An 18,106-nucleotide genomic window follows, 5' to 3' on the forward strand; every position below is an offset into this window, starting at 1 on the left:
AATTATCTGAGTGTATGTGTGTGTATGCCAATGTTCGTGCAAGTGCCAATGAAGGCCAGAAGAGTACACCAATACTTCAGTCAGGATGGTATACGTCTTAAAAATATTTAGATTACATATATTTCTGAAACTGATATGGTCTATTTTTTGCTGGGAATATGCCTTTAAACCACCTGACTAATTTTGCCAATATGAAATATGTTTCCTATTAACATAAAGCAAGTGGGCATACAAACATAGCCATAAAAATGAAATTCTCTTCATTAACCTAAAATTTATATAAACTATTGGCATCAAATTGGGATCTGTATACTTACCTTGCTGGGGAGATGCCATGATCATGAAGGTGGTTTTCTCAGAGAAAGTATGTCTATTGCACCCTGGATGTGCTGACCCTTGTGATTTCCACAATGTAGGAAGCAGGAGTGCGTAATTTATAGTAGTAGGGTTCTATATTTGTGCTGGCCACTGATAAAAGAAAAAAGAAAGAAGAAACAATTTATAACTTTATATAACTATAATGTTGACAGAGGGAAATAGCTAAGTGGTTTTAAAACTCAGGAGACAAGCTTTAGGATCTCAGTATGAATTTCTAGAATCATGCAAAAGTCAGTAGATAGCAAGTGGGTCCCAAGGCCAGCCATCCTTTGAGTAGGAGGTAGAGACAGAAGAATACTGAGAGCTTCCAGAAGAATGGCTGGTGTCCATCAGCAACAAATAGACAGAGACACTGGCTCACACAAGGCAGAGAGAGGGCATACACTCAAGACTGTTCTTCCACCTCATCAGGCAATACTGTATACACATACCTCAATTCAAGCATATGAAAATTCACAGACATACATACACTCATACCCTAAATAAATTAAAAAGTCAAAGCACGGAGAGAGTGTGGCTTGCTTGTTTTCTTCCTTCCTTCCTTCCTTCCTTCCTTCCTTCCTTCCTTCCTTTCTTTCTTTCTTTCTTTCTTTCATTTATTCAACATTAGTGTGACAACTAATCACATTTAGGAAGGCCCCAAAATGTTCTAAGCCTTTACAATACAGAATAGTGGTAAGCACCTTCCAGGGGCCTAGAAACTCAGAGAACAGAGAACTGAACCTTGAAGAGCAGCTGAAGAAGTTGAAAACTGAAGTTGAGGGAAGAGAAAATGCTTGGAAGGGGGCCCTTGTAAATTTTTTTCTTTCTTTTTTTTTTTTTTTTTTTTTGTAGTACAAGAGGAAGGAGAAAGATTAAGTAATAAAAACGTAAAATGAGAACAACTGGACAGGAAGGTTTATTTAGGTTCATTTAGAACAGAGAATTTATCCTTTCCTGATGGACCATGGTGAGCTTACAATAACACAAATAAATTACTCAGCACGATGCAGAATTGACGGGACCATGATAGAAGCAATTATGCCTGTTACTTCCATATATCTGGGGTAGCCACGCATTCACTGCAACCTAACATCACAAGAAAAAATAAGCCACCACAAATACCTTTCAACTTTATTGTGGCAATTGATCACATTTATGAAGGCCCCATAAAGTTCTGAGTTTTATAATACAAAATGGTGGTTATCACCATGCAAAGTGTCTATTGTCAGCTCTTGGTGACAACTTTATTGCTGATGCAGACCAATATTGTTCAGGGGACTCTAGTAGCCATATGTTATTTGGAAGCAAGGTGTCAGAGTGAGCTAGAGTATTACTGTATGAAATTTATTTTTCTATGAGCACCAATAATTATATCAAACAGTTACAGAAATATGTGGGGACTACAAGACTTGTTAAGATGCCGCAAAAGATACAGCTCCTTTTGTTGTTAGGGAACTACAGTATGATTATCCAGGTGCATGAGCAAGATTAGAATTTATTTCTAGCATGCATACCAGTGACAGTCACAGATGACTGGCAGAGATGAAGCTCCCAGGCTCACAGAAGTCAGCAGAGCATGCCAGAGGGCTTTCTTCTTGTAGAAAATGCATTGTCCACTATCTAATTATGTTGCTAAAGTTTCACTGCAGGAATCAAAAGATAAACATTTATGTCTCCATCTTCAGACTACAGCCTTTTCATTCTTTAACATTTATAATCTAGTGAAGAGGACAAGCAAAATGCATTTAACTTTTAAAAGAACTTGTCAACACATGTGACATTGGTCTTTATATGATTATGAGCAAAATATTACAATGGAATTGTCTGAATGTAGATCTTTAGTACAGGTGTAAACCTATACACAGCAGAAAATGTTGTATGTGTGTTTATTGAATCTTTTGAATGGTTTTTAAAAAGACATAAGGAAAAAACTATTCTTAATCAAAAAATAATCCAACTGTGTAGTCCTCGGCTTCTTTATGCTCTATTGATCTGTAAACTTACTCTCACCGTTGGATCAACTGCTCAAGAACTGACTGCTTCATTAGGAACAGCTCTGATGCTTTCTGGTTGCCCTGATAACAATTTTCCAGATCCATACACTGACTGTGTCCTACTTGTTTCATTGTGACCTTATGTGACAGTCTGTCATCTAGGTTCTCACTATAGCTAGATTTTGACTTCTTAAAACATGTCTGGTATTTCAACTTTTCACTGTCTTTCTCATCATGTCAAAAGTGAGGACTCAATTTTGAAGAGAGTAATGCTATCTAATAACTTATAGAATAGCATGCATTACTGAATTTTGATGAATTATTGGTTTTAGCTTTAAGTGCAACAGTAAGCTGTAATTATATCCTCGTGCTAAATTGTTCAGGTAAAGCAGAAATACATTAATTAGTAGGTCAAATTCTCTGTTCATGTGTGAAACTTATACACCTTCTACAGTTCCTTTTCACATACTATTTAGAAGACTTGATTATTTGATATTTTGACAGTTTTATATATAGTGTGTCGAGCTTCTATTCACTATCTATTAACCTCTGCTATCTTCCTTCCTATCATCTCCTCTCTTTTTTCCTAACTATTCCTTTAAAGAGGATATTTTGTGATAATTTGTGTATGCTCAGCCCAGGGAGTAGCATATTAGAATATGTGGCCCTTTTAGAGTAGGTGTGGCCTTGTTGGAGTAGGTGTGTCACTGTGGGTGTGTACTTTAAATCCCTTGTCTTCAATGTGCAGAAGCCAGTACCTGCTATCTGTCTTCAGGTGAAGATGTAGAACTCTCAGTTCCTCCTACACCATGCCTGCCTGGATGCTGCCATGTTCCTGCCTTGGTGATAATAGACTGAACCTCTGAAGCTTTAAGCCAGCCCCAATTAAATGTTGCTTTTATAAGAGTTGCCTTGGTCATGGTGTCTGTTCACAATGACAAAACCCAATCTAAGACAGAAGATAAGGGCATTCCCCTTCAGAAGCAACCATTAACAACTAATATGTCTTCAGAAAGTGGTGAGACCTCTGGCTATATCCTCTTTTCATAATGGAATGTGAAAGGCCAAAACTTAGGTAAATATCCAGAGCTGCAGTGTGCTCATGGTTGAAATAACCTCCCATGTTAATAGTCATCTATTCATAATATTTTCACCATATATGAATCTCTCCATTAACTATTAGTCTCTATGTAGCTCAGCGACCACACCTTTCTGGCTTATAGCCATACTAGGCCAACTAACTTATAGTTAGAATTAAACCAAATTTTTCCATGGAGACTAAAAGCCAGAGTGCCTGTACAGTTGTGCTGCAAACTCAAAGAGAGCCAAGATACCAACACAGAGTGCTATACCCGGTAAGACTTTCTATCACTATAGATGGGAAAAAAGATATTTCATGGTAAAATTAAATTTATACAATATTTATCAACATACTTGACATTACAGAAGATATTAAAAGGAACACTCCTTCCCATGGAGTTAAACTACATCCACAAAACACAGGCAATAAATAATATCACACCAGCCAAACCCAAAGAAAATACACACACACACACACACACACACACACACACACACACACACACACAGAGAGAGAGAGAGAGAGAGAGAGAGAGACAGAGAGAGAGAGAGACAGAGACAGAGACAGAGACAGAGACAGAGAAAGACAGACAGAGAGGGGAGAATAAATCTTTAAAAATGCCCTTTTAGTGGATGAAGCAAAGAAGTGCAGACCGACAGGAGCCGGATGTAGATCGCTCCTGAGAGACACAGCCAGAATACAGCAAACACAGAGGCTAATGCCAGCAGCAAACCACTGAACTGAGAATAGGACCCCCGTTGAAGGAATCAGAGAAAGAACTGGAAGAGCTTGAAGGGGCTCGAGACCCCTTATGTACAACAATGTCAAGCAACCAGAGCTTCCAGTGACTAAGCCACTACCTAAATACTATACATGGACTGACCCTGGACTCTGACCTCATAGGTAGCAATGAATATCCTAGTAAGAGCACCAGTGGAAGGGGAAGCCCTGGGTCCTGCTAAGACTGAACCCCCAGTGAACTAGACTGGTGGGGGGAGGGCGGCAATGGGGGGAGGGTTGGGAGGGGAACACCCATAAGGAAGGGGAGGGGGGAGGAGGATGTTTGCCCGGATACCGGGAAAGGGAATAACACTCAAAATGTATATAAGAAATACTCAAGTTAATAAAAAAAAAAGAGGGGGTGGGATAGGGGGTTTGCAGAGGGGAACCCAGAAAATGGGATAACATTTGAAGTGTAAATAAATAAAATATCCAATTTAAATAAACTGGTTTTTAAATATAAAAAAAATGCCCTTTTAGAAACATTTTAACCTCTGCCTTTATATTTTATGCTCTGTTTATGATCACAGTTTGCCGCTGGCCCTAGGGCTTCTGTCCTCCTGTCAGTCACGTCGGGTGTTTGACTCTCCACTCTAAAAGGATTATTTCCTCTTCCTTTTTGGAGCTTCATACAATAAACAGTTTGGTGAGTTCAGTGAGCGAGGTATGCTCTCTGGACGGTCATCTAGGTGCCTCTTCCGGAGGGATGTGCATTCACTTCTGAAAAAGCATCCCTATGTGACTTTGTCAAATCATACTTACTTCTTTTTATATTAAGAGTTTTCTAACTACATGGCTACCATGGGCTTATTCTTATACTCAATATCTATACGAATGTCTGAAATTCTATGAGTTAGGGTGCAACATCCAGATCTTTATCAGGACAAGAAAGGAACAAGGAAGCATATTTGTAATTACCTTCATACTAGAGGCTGAGGATTACTTTTTTCCCCTAGGAATAGCCCTGCATTTCTGAGGTGTATGGGTTACAACCACCCAGTATTTGCTGGTGAACTCAGGCCTTAGTTATTAAGTCATACAATTGCCTTTATTTTCCCCCAAAGTTAATTCTTTCTACTGTGTGCTGTTTTCATTCATATATTCTCTGCATTTGCCTGCACTGTATTTACTTTACTTATGACCTCAGATGCACATGTAAATATTACGTATTGTTTTTATGTATTATCAATTATCCAATGTATCTCTTATGACCTTAGCCATTGTACCCATTTCCCTTCTGAAAATGTGCAGTGCGAACTGTTAATGCTGATGCTGTGGAAGATCACTAAACTCAGTCTTTCTAATTGAATCCAATGATTTTAACAAAACTATTAAATAAATTGGCTAGTGTTTTTAATTTGGAAAAAATAAAGTAGTTAAAGGGTTTTGACTTTTCCAGAGCACCAGTTCTACTTGCAGTTACCAACTCATGTGTGAGCCTCTGTCTTCTTAAAGGCAGAGATGAAACCTGACGTGGCATGAATTATGGTAAAAGGCCACATCTTCCCTTGCAGGAGAGAGTCTGGCTCCAGCTTGGCTAGCAGCAGATGGCATTATTTTAACACAGAGAATTGCTGAGTGAGACACTGGCTCTCTCTGAAGAGAGCAACAGCCTGTTCATCTTGGCTCATATGAGACCTTGGTGACTGGAATTCATAAACCCAGAGAGGAAAGAGTGTGGGCTACAGCCAGGGGCTTGAAACATCCGTAATGCTGGGCGCACTGATAAAGGTTACAGAAGGCCCATGGGGAGAAAAAATGATGAGGAAAAAAGATATTTTATTTTAAAAATCTATTACAGTTGCAATCTTTTTATCTCAGTAGTGTGAAAATGCTGGAATAAAATGATAAATAGTACATCGGAGTTGAGAAAATAATTTTCACATGTTTAATTCCTTCTGTTGGGAATACTGAGTCTACCTTTACAATGTGCTGAGAATCTATCTCTCTCTTAATGAATACCATCCTCACTGACATTTTCTAAGAAATACTCATTTTCTATGAGAATTATTATGGTCTCCACGTAAACACTAGTATCTATATTCTATTTCATTATTAACTTTACTGGATTTTTATTTTGGTTTAGTTTTGATTCTATATTAATAAAAATATAGAATATTATGAAGATGTGCCATGTATTTTTCACTAATCTATAAGAATTATTAACACTTAATGTGTTACATATTCTAATGTTTCCCCTTTTTCCAAGTGTGCAACTAATTCTTAAAAATTTGAAGAGAGACTGGGAACTTAGCTCATTTGATAGAGTGCGAGCCAAGAATGCACAAAGCTCTAAGTCTCAACCCTAGTATTCCATAATCCCAGTGCATGCCTATAATCAGCAGTTGAAAGTAGAAGCAGAAGGATGTGAAGAGTTTACATCATCCTTATTAATATAGCAAAACCCTATCATCAAAACTGAAACATATGGCTGTCGCCTGAGAGGTATTTTTACTGCCTGACTAATACAGATGTGGATGCTTAGAGCCAACCCTCTGACTGAGCACCGGGACCCCAATGGGGGAGTTAGGAGAAGGAGTGAAGGAGCTGAAGGGGTGTGTGCAACCTCATCGGAGGAACAATAGTATCAACCAACCAGACCTCCAGATCTCATAGGGACTAAACCACCAACCAAAGAGTACACATGGAGGGACCCATGGCTCCAGCTGCAGGTGTAGCAGAGGATGGCCTCATCTGGCATTAAAGGAAGGAGAGCCCCTTGGTCCTGTGTAGGCTCAATTACCCAGTGTAGGGGAATGTTAGGGAGGTGAGGCAGGGGTGAGTGGGTAGCTAGGGGAGCATCCTCATAGAAGCAGAGGGGAGGTAAAATGGGATAGAAGATTTGTGGATGGGAAACAGAGGTGGGGGATACCATTAGAAATGTAAATAAATACATTTATAAAAAACTCAAATTAGCAGAATATAAAGCAAAAACTCAAACAGATCAAGTTACATTAGGCTGGGCCTCCACATTCTACAGAATACTTTCTTCTCCACCCACACCTACTTTGTTTTTAAACATGTATTAATGTTTAAATATTCATTTATTGTAATTTAAAGGTAGCATCTTTAAATACCACACATACCAAATGTCTGCTATTGAATAGGTTCCTCCTTCAATATCTGTTGAAGATTAGCGTTGTTTCAGTGTTTTGAGTTGTGGTGCTAGACATAGTGTCCTTACTGACACTATATACTATTTATTATAAATGTATTTTTAAATACTTGTAAGTAAATAACTGGGTTGTAACTTCATGGGGGATTAGTATGTCTACTCACCAGCTTATTCTTCACTAAGGCCAAACACTGGCCTTCTTCTCTTTGCAAATCCTTTTTTAAAGATAATTCTTCTAAGTCAGATAGGTCTCTAACCTTGCTGTCTCCCTAAATCCATACACCGAAAACCCTTCTGCAGCACCCTGACAGCTAGCAGAACCAGAAACCACTTATCACAATACACCCTTTTATTATAGTTTCATGTTCTTACCTCCAACTGTGCCCCTTGATTTTAATTTTTTATTTTTTTTGTAGATAGAAAATTCTATTTGCTTGGTTGAAGATGGAATTATATCCAACTTTCCATGCAAAGATGTGTCAGTGCTTTCTAAACCACTTATTGTGCCCAGTCAAATTTTAAATAAAATCTCTTAACAATTGTTCTTCAGCAACATTTATCACCTAACTTGTCATGGAGAAGTAACTGTCCTGGCATCATTACTAAGTTGATGATGTACATGTTCATTTTAAATCTACTGCCATTTGCCCTCCAAATATGTATTTGAGAAAAGATGTAATTTACCCTTCATGTACCTTAATCTCTCTCTCTCTCTCTCTCTCTCTCTCTCTCTCTCTCTCTCTCTCTCTCTCTCTCACACACACACACACACACACACACACACACACACACACACAAATTTTTCTTAACCTGATCGTTTGGTGATAAATTTGAAACTGTCCTTGTCTGGGCAGTGACAGTTAATTTGATTTTGGAATACACTAAGAGCATAAGCAATGATTTAGAGCACATGAGGAGGGGTCACTTTTTTCTGATCTGACTGATGAGCAGGAAAAACGTGAAAATGTAGGACTAGAAAGAAATGTTCAATCAGGAAGAACATCTTATACACAAAGTCCTGAAATGGGAACCAGTGACTTAAATCCAAATGACAGAAAGGAAACCATAGACTCTTCTGCCTGATAAATGATAAGTAGATAACGAAAAATAAGTCTGCATTGCATGTTGGGACTTCATAGGTAGTAAGTTAAAATATTTTTTTCTTGCCATGATCAGACTATTAAAAGATATACAGCTAAGGACAAATCTAATCTGATACACATTTTAGAAGTGCTATAAGAAAGAAGCAGAACAGGCTAAAGATGGACTCCCAAAGACCCCCAAAGAATGAGTCATCAGTTTGATGACTTCAACTAAAGCTCTAAACATGGAATAGAAATGATCACATCCCTGGGTCACCAGTTGCTGCTTTGAATCAAGTAAAAGATGCCTATGGATATGGGCAGCTTCTCTCAGTGGTCATCTATGAAGTCTAAAAAGGTCCAATAGAAAAGTCTGATTTTTGCTTGCTTCCCTTCACTTATTTGTGAGTTCTTATACCTTGTTGCTGTGCATTAGCTAATGCAGCCATTGATTCTGATGTCTCCTGCTGACATCAGAACCCCACTTCCTTGACTTTCTAATACTATAGGCAACTGACTGTCAGGGAAACTTAAAGGCCTTGGGTTCCAGATCTGGACCGTTGAAGTACCCAACATTGTAGAGTACACACTTGTCAGCTTCTCCACCCCTCCTCCACTATGACAGCAGAGGGAATGTTGGATTACTCAGACATTCCCTTTTACTTGCTGAAGATAACTCTTCAAATGAGCAAAAGCACCCTCTCTAATTCCTGTTAATCCTAAAGACTTTGAACTTTCTCAGGAATAAATGGTATCTATTGAAGACCCTGGATTGCTATTTATTTCATATGATTTAATTTTAGAAATATTCCAGGTAATATGAAATATTGGTCTCTTATATTTTGTTCTCAGCAGAAGTGTAAGTAAGAATTGACTTACAACTGTCTTGTAGTTCATATCTTTACTGGTGTGTCTTTGGCCCCATTCTCAATGATATGGTTATAGTATTTTTATTTTTATCCCCAAATACGTATTTCTTTTCTTTTGTCTTTATATTGTTTGGGTTGTTTGTAGTTTTTGCTTGCATTTTTGTGAAGTTTAAATATTATAGAAAATGGTAAGATAAAAGTAAGTAATTAAAAATCTCAATCCCACAATGTGTGTATAATATTCAAAATTTAGATTTTACACCTTGTATAAGTAAGACTGTGATCAACCTCTATTGCAATGTATATTGGGAACTTTTAAAATTTTATGCTTATTGTGTATTCTCAAACATAAACTTATTGAGTGAAAAGCTTGAAAACTTTCATTATTTTAATCTTTAGTGTCAAATTTTTTCCAAGAAGCTTGTGCAAAATGCTAAAACCACCTCTGGGTGCTGAGATCTCAGAATGTGTTAGTAACATGTTCATATTGTTGTAAATCTTATGGATAAACTATGTTAGTTAATGTAATTGACTAACTATATTGAACATTGAATTATTTCTTGGAATAATATAAATGTATTTACATAATTACCTTGAGCACTTTTGTTAAATATTTTTGTTCTATCATATTTTGTTTATGAAATTTGTGATAGTATTCTTGTCCACTTGGACCATACTCTATTCTTAATAAATTCTATTAATTAAACATTTAATTTCAACTATTTTATCAGTTGAGGTAATATAATTTGAATGGATATATCAATTTTAATTTAGTACTTTGCTTTTAAAGTCATAAGTTACTTATTTAAATCTTTTTTTCTCTTATAAATTTTAATATTTTGTAAGTTAAAAGAGACCATTAGCAGAGAAACAGTATTAAACAGTGAGATACAATATTCCAGATATGTACAGTACAAAAGCTTAAAACCCAAAATTTGTAATACCACATCATGAAAGTCATCATTCTCTGCTTTGCAAGTTTCAGTTACTACATTATAATATTAACATTAGTGCATTTGTATAAGGAAGGAAAATTAATGAGGATTGTATAATTTGTTCAGTAGCTTTCAAAACCTTACAGGTATTGAATAAAATCAAAGTTAAGGTTGATTCTTTCTCACTTGTGTTGTCATGAAATTCACTATGCAGTTTGAGGAGTGAGGGCAAAGAGACCTTGTTTGGGGGAATTGTGCATTAGTCAGTTGTAATCAACTGCTATTGGCATTGGTGTTCAGAGACTGAAGCAATCAATAAGTGTCTGTTTATTGTTGTTGTAATTACTGGAACTAAATGTCTTTGGTTACAAATGACTTGTCCTGAAAATCATATGCATAAGATTAAATACCAACAAAAAATCTAAACTTACTAATTCCTCAGTGGATCCTATCTTTTTACAGTAATTACTTTAATATGCAAATTATTTTTGATGCTTTATGACCTAAAAGTCCATTGTGATAGATGAAATATTTAGAGAAGGCATGGATTATGGGACTTTGAAATAATGCAACCAAATTCTGCTGGTAATTTATCTAACTTTTATAAGATAACTAATAATCTTTCAGTGTTTGTCTTACCAGTTATTTAATAAACCCATTATTACTTCCTTCAGAAAGATATTTTCTTTTCTTTAATATTAGATGAACTACCAAGTGGAAATGAGAAATATAAAATCATAGATATACACTGAATTCTACATGAGTGCTTTATAGACTATTTGTTGTGTGGCAATTTTCTCCTACTTTTTTAATTTGCTAAGTCTTAGGAAATTCTGAAGGGGTTCCATGAAGTAGTTAGGAGTCTCAGAATGTCTCTGAAACTGAGTAGAAGCACATGACCTATCTTTCATCAAGACAGTATAAGCAATAAATACTGGGGATGAGGCAGATGGGCAGATCAGCTAAACTGCCTAGAAACACACTCTGGCCTGTCCAGCTGCGTGAAAGTCATTCAGTAGGCTCCAGAATCCCAGTGTTCATGAGCTGCCACCTATGGTTAGAAGACCATTTGGTGATATGGCTGTCATTGAATCATTTCTGCATCTGTAATAAAACTTTTCCATCCTCCTGTAATAATCTTGATGAAGCTCACTGATTTATCAAGTTAGACTTTGTTTCCTAAGTTATTTTGATCTATCATGAGTTTCCAATATGTAGAGAATAGACACTTCTTCATATATTCCTCAAAATCAAATCTTACACAAACCATTAGATCGTTATTAAGGAAAAATATAATGCTGTCGATTTTTTTTCTTAAATAATGGGATTATTGTGTTCCAAAAGGTTTGATGAGGTCACCAGTGCTGCTCAGGGAATCCATTTGGTAGTTGCTTTTTCCTGAAGACTAGGGAGTGTCTTCGTCCTAGGATTTCCACACAGCAGGCCCTGGACTTTGTGGGTTTGTTGATGAATGACCAGAACTGAACTGCTTTGTTTCCTAGCATCTTGAGGAAACTGGAGGCAACTCAGTCCTTCCACGAGCATCTTGGTTTGTTTGTTTGTTTGTTTGTTTTCTTAGTAAATTTTTTATTAGGTACATTTCTTTAATTACATTTCAAATGTTATTCCCCTTCCCGGTTTCCTGTCTTTAAGTCCTCATTCCCTAGCCTCCCTTTGCCCTATATGGGTATTCCCTCTATACATTCCCCTTATTGCCTCCCCCATATTTCCCTGCACTGGGGGTCCAAACTTGGCAGGACCAAGGACTTCCCATTTCCCTGGTGCCACAACAAGGCTATTTTCTGCTACATATGCAGTTGGAGCCCTGGGTCAGTCCATGTATAGTCTTTCATTAGTGGTTTAGTCCCCGAAAACTCTGGTTGGTTGGCATTGTTGTTTTTATGGGGTGGCAAGCTCCTTCAACTCTTTCAATCCTTCCTATAATTCCTCCCAAGGGGGGTCCTATTCTCAGTTCGGAGGTTTGCTGCTAGCATTGACCACTGTATTGGACATGCTCTGGATATTTCTCTCAAGAGAGATCTATAATATCTGGTCCCTTTCGGCATGCATTTTTTAGCTTCATCAATCTTATCTAGTTTTGATGGACACACACACACACACACACACACACACACACACATATATATATGTATGTATATATATATATATATATATATATATATATATATATATATATATATATATGCCACATGTGGGGGGGGGGGCAGGCTCTGAATGGCTCTTCCGTGAGTCAACTTGCCACTTGCCAACTTGCCAACGAGAACCTGGTGTGGCTACTCCTTTGGAGGTTCAGCCAGAAACTGACCAATGCAGATGTAGGTGCTTGGAGCCAACCATCACAGTGAGCTCAGGGACTCTGAAGGACTGGAGGAGCTGAGGGGAATGGCAACCCCATAGGAAGAGGAATTACAGCTGGGTGAACCACCCAGTGCTCCCAGGGACTAGACCACTAACCAAGGAGTGTACAGGGAAGAATCCACTGCTCTACATATATTGGTAGCAGAGGATGGCCTTGTGTGACATCAATGGGAGGGGAGGCACTTGCCCCTGTGAGGTTTGATGACTCAGCATAGGGGGGTGCTGGAAGGGTGGGGCAGGCCAGGGTGGGTGGGGGAGCACCCTCATAGAGGCAAAGGGGAGGGAGGAGTGGGAGGCTTTGGGATGGGGGGCTTGCAGAATGGTAACCTGGAAGTGGGATATCATTTGAGATGTAAACGAATGGAGTGGATAGTGACTTGGCAGTTCAGAGCTCCTGCTGTTCCCGCAAAGGATCTGAGGTTGGTGCCCAGCACCCTTCTTAAAAGATTCTCCCTGTCTGTAGCTCCAGGCCTCTATAGACACAGGGCTTATGTTCACATCCTTATGCATGCCCACATCTCCATGTATATAATAGAAAGTAAGATAATTTTTTTAAATTATCTTTTAGACCTATTTGGTAAACTTTACGGCAAAGAATTCAAGAGATCTCCAAGAAATATAGAATTAATCACCTTTTTCTTTCCCCCTTTACTGTGATGAAATAACAAAATTAACAACTGGTTATTTTCTATCTATCTCATAACCTCATTTATAATATATACAAGGAACCTCATGATTAATATTTTGCTGAATTTTTCTTCATAATATTATTTGGCTACCTTTGTCTCAAGGACCATAAACTCAAGACCAAGAACTCTGGCCATGAGATCTTTGAATGTATATCAGGTTAAAAGGTTTAGCATTTGAAAGCACCTAATTAGTGTTTGCTGAATGAGTCAAAACATGAATGAGTGAATGAATGAATTAATAAACAAATGAGAAAATAACTTCTCTTAATGACTCTCTGGAAATTAAATGGCTTTTGAAGTAATACAAGTTACATGAGTAACACACACAATTTGGGTTTTTGGTGTTACTTCACCACAAAATTTGATTTAATGTCAAGAGAAGACATAAGCTACAGAGTCTATTTCATTGACTAAGCAGTTTGAGAGCCAAAAGAAATCAGATATGGCCATTTAGGAGGGTATTTGTCTTGCAAAGGGCATGAGGTGGTGGAGAGAGGCTATGAAATCAGTCTTTTCAAAGAATGCAGAAGGGGTTTAGTAAGTGGCAATTCCATAGCTGGCTGTGTTTCTCCAGTTTGTCATTGTCCTGAAAGAAGATGCCAAACCACAGCTCTATCCCAGGAAGAAATTAAATATAATTTGGTTAAAAACACTCAATATCCACATTACTTAGAGACATATCTGTATCTCGAATTAAAATTCCAAGTCAATGACACTTAAACCATAAATTAGCACGTATTTGTTATTTCAGTGAAATAAAATAAAAATTATGCTGTATATATTCAACCGTAAAGATAAATGCTTGTAGCACCAGTTTTATGCACCCACTATCATTAACAAAATACAAAAAAGATTACTGTAAGTAAACTTTAAAAATAATAGGGGTATAAAAGTTTGAAAATACATTATATGAAGGATTCATATAAGTACAGAAAGAGATTGACTTTGATGAAAAAGTAGAGGGCTTTTCAATATGATCTTTCTCCTTGGTAGCCTTTTAAATTTCTATTGTTTTCTTGTTTTATTTATTTTTTTAATTTGGCATTAATGTTTTTGCATTCATTCACTATCCCCTTTCTACTTTCTGTCCAAGCTTCAGGTACTGAATTCTTTTCAATGCCAGAATCTATTTAGTCCTTTCTGTATGTGCAGGAGTACAGGACCAGTTAAAGGACATGGATAATCTCTTAGAGGCCTCATAACTATGGAAGCCTGAATCTCCTTCCCACACCAGCCATCAACTGTCAATAACTCTCAAGGGTGTAATTTCATTATACTGGAATTTTTCCATTCCTGTTCATACTTGGCTGGATGTTATGTAGTTTTCTGTATACTGTCACAGACATATTAGTTCACTTTTGGAATAACCCTCTCATGTCCTAAAGACAATATTTTACTTCAGCCATCGACTACTTCTGACTCTTACACTTTTTCTGCTTTCTCATTTGGGACAATTTCTAAGCATTTGGAAGAAAAGATGTAGTAAAGACATCCCATTGAACACTTCTCAGACTCTTGATTAGTTTGGGGGCTCTTGATGAACAGCCATCTACTATAAAAAGAAGTCTGCCTACCAAGAGTTGAGAAACACATTAATCAATGGATATGAAGAGCACAAATGGAGGAGGGGTAGATACTGTTTATTTAGGAAACAACAGCAGTTTCTCTCCTGAGGTCTATTTTTGATCAGCCCCATACAGATGTAGCCCAGTAAAATGGTACTAGACTAGAGTTTTAACTTATGGATCTGCAATAGCCACTTTTAAAAGCTATTATTATTTATTGTTGTTGTTTTCTTCCATATTTCTTTGAGAAAGGGTCTCTCTCCATACCTCTGGGTGTCTTGGAACTTGCTGTGTTGATCAGGCTCAACTTGAACTCACAGAGATCCACCCCATTGCACCTTCCAAGTTCTGGGGTTTAAAGGCATGCATCATTATCACTGGTTTAAACTAGTCTACATAACTAGCATAAATAAGAACTACAATCTGATGAATACTGTATTTTTTACATTAGAATGTGTTTTTTCTCTTAAGTAAAAGCTTTATAGCTTTTGATAGAGAGGAAGTCCCAGGAAGCAATGTATTCTCCCTTTTTCTGGTTTTTTTTTAAAGGATGGTATATTCTGGATCTCTGCATCTGCTTTCTTCAACTGCTGGATGAAGCCTCTGAGGAGACATTTATGTTAGGTTCCTGTCTGCAAGCATAGCAGGGTATCATTGACAGTATTAGAGGTTGGCTCTCTCACAAATGCTGGGTCTCAATTCGTACAGTCAATGGATGGCTGTTCCTTCAGTTTCTGCTCCATCTTTATCCCTACACATCTTGTAGGCAAGATAATTTTGGATTGAAGATTTTGTGGGTGGATTGATATTCCCTTCCTGCCTCTGGAAATCCTGCCTGGCTGCAAGACATTGCTACTTCAATCTCTCTATCTCCCTCTGTTACTCATCTAAGCTACTTCCAGTGGTCTCCCATCCCAGAACTCCAGCTAGTCACCAGAGATTCCCTCTCCCCCCAATTTCCAGACTCACTCACAGCCCTCTCTCCTTTCCTTTCCCCACACCTGATCCTACTCCACTCCCTTCCTCACCTTTTCTACTCAGTTCCCTCTTTCCATCCACCTGCAATACTATTTAGTTTCCACTTCTGAGTGAGACTTATGCATTCTCCTTTGGGACCTCATTATCATCAAGTTGTTCAGGGTCTGTGGATTTTAGTGTTGTAGTCCTGTACTTTGTGGTTGCTGTCCAATTATAAATGAGTACATGTCACATGTACCCTTCTTGCTCTGAGGTACTTCACTCAGGATGATATTCCCATGTTCCATCCATTTGACTGCAAAATTCCTGATGTCTCTGTTTTTAATAACTGAATAGTATTCCATTGTATAGATGTACCACATTTTCTTTATCCATTCTTCTGTTGGGCGTCATTTTGGTTGTTTCCAGTTCCTGGTTATTATGAATAAAGCTGCTATGAAAATAGTTAATCAAGTTTTCACGTGTATAAAGGGGCATCATTTGGGTATATGCCAGGAGCTGTATAGCGGGGTCTTGATGTAGAACTATTCCTAGGTTTTGTGAAACTACCAAATTGATTTCCAAAATGTTTGTACAAGTTTGGATTCCCACCAGCAAAGGAGGAGTGTTCTCCTTGCTCCACATGCTCACCAGTGTGTGCTTTCACTTGAGATTTTGATTTTAGCCATTTTTGACCTGTGTGAGATTTCAGAATTCCTTTGATTCACATTTCCCTGATGACTAAGGACTTTGAAAGTTTCTTTAGTGCCTCTCAACCATTTGAGATTCTTCTGCTGAGAATTCTGTTCGGCTCTGTACTCCATGTTTTAATCAGATTGTTTGGATTGTTGGTGTCTAATTTCTTGAGGTCTTTATAAATTTTGGATATTAGTCATCTGTAGGATGTAGGATTAGTGAAGCTATTTTCCCAATCTGTAGCTGTCATTTTGTAATATTGATAGTATCTTTTGCCTTACAGTAGCTTTTCAGTTCCATGAGGTCTCATGTATCAATTGCTGATCTTAGAGCCTGAGTCATTGGTGTTCGGTTCAGGAAGATGTCTCCTGTACTAATGAGTTCAAGGCTAGTCCCCACTTTCTGTTCTATTAGATTTAATGTATCCAGTTTAACGATGAGGGCTTGGATTCTAAACTACCTACATATTTGTAGCAAATGTACAGCTTGGTCTTCGTGCAGTTCTCTTAACAAGTAGTGCAGGGGTTATTTGAGTCTCTGTTCCTGGCCATTGGATCCCCCTACCTACTTGGACTGCCTGGTTTGGTCTTAGTCGGAGAGGATGTGCCAGACCTTCTGGGACTAAATGTCCAAAATTAGTGTGTTATCCTAGGTAGGCTCCCCTTCTCTAATGAGAAGGCAAGAGGGCAATCTGGGGTTAAAAAACAGGAATTGATGAAATTGTTAGTTCAGCTGGAGTACATAGTGAGTTATAGTTATGCCTGAGATACATAATTAGGTGAGAGAGAGAGAGAGAGAGAGAGAGAGAGAGAGAGAGAGAGAGAGAGAACAGAGAGAGAACCACAAAATAAGACACTGAGTTTTAGAGTAAATGAATAGCATGTACGTAGATTTGGATGAAGTCAAACACCAAGACCACTTTGACATCACAGGGCAAACCAACACAGCTGCAAGGGGGTATTGAAGTAGGAAGTTTTTGTTTTGTTGGAGACTCAGTTGTCATGTGATAATTTTCTAGAAACAGTCTTATGAAAGGATGCTTTGTTGAAGCACACATATGAGAGGATGTTTTGCTGATAGCAGACATGTTTTTCTGGAAGTTGTCTAGTGAAAGAGCATGTCATGTTTTGCTGGAGTGTATGCTTGAGAATCTCGTGATATTTGAAAAGAATATAAGTATAGCCCAACAGGCAGTGGATGATGCACTTGCATTGGTTCACCTTGCAACTCTTTGCTGGTTATCATTGGGCTTCGCTGATACTGGTGCTGGTGTTCACAGATGACACTCTTACACTGGTTCACCTTGCTTGTTTTGCTGATCTTCACTGTCATGACTGAACAGAGAAATCCAGCAAAGCACTTCAGGTTGTATGTCTGCTGCTTCTTGCCTATTCTGCCGAAATGTGCAGAATGGGGCCTTAAGGTTTCTTTTGGATTCACGATTGGTGTTTGCTGAGTAGTCTGGACTGCTGCTGCTGATTCATGTTTGGTGTTTTGCTAGTGGACTAACTCCTGTCAGGGAAGACTGGAAGTACCCCCAAAAGACTATTTCTAAATATATCCATAACCCCTGTTTCCTTTTATCTTTTTTCCCTTACTTCTGG

The 18,106-nt window shown here is 38.0% G+C and overlaps 1 non-coding gene across 1 annotated transcript; it reads left to right on the plus strand.

Moving 5' to 3' along the window:
- The first annotated feature begins 309 nt into the window (after positions 1 to 309).
- On the plus strand, positions 310 to 471 carry LOC120102668 (U1 spliceosomal RNA). The gene has a single exon (XR_015687428.1). It is a non-coding gene; the product is annotated as a U1 spliceosomal RNA (small nuclear RNA).
- Positions 472 to 18,106: the final 17,635 nt, after the last annotated feature.

The sequence above is a fragment of the Rattus norvegicus genome, chromosome 4 (genome assembly GCF_021556685.1).
Source record: "Rattus norvegicus strain SHRSP/BbbUtx chromosome 4, alternate assembly SHRSP_T2T, whole genome shotgun sequence".
NCBI classification, from domain to species: domain Eukaryota; kingdom Metazoa; phylum Chordata; class Mammalia; order Rodentia; family Muridae; genus Rattus; species Rattus norvegicus.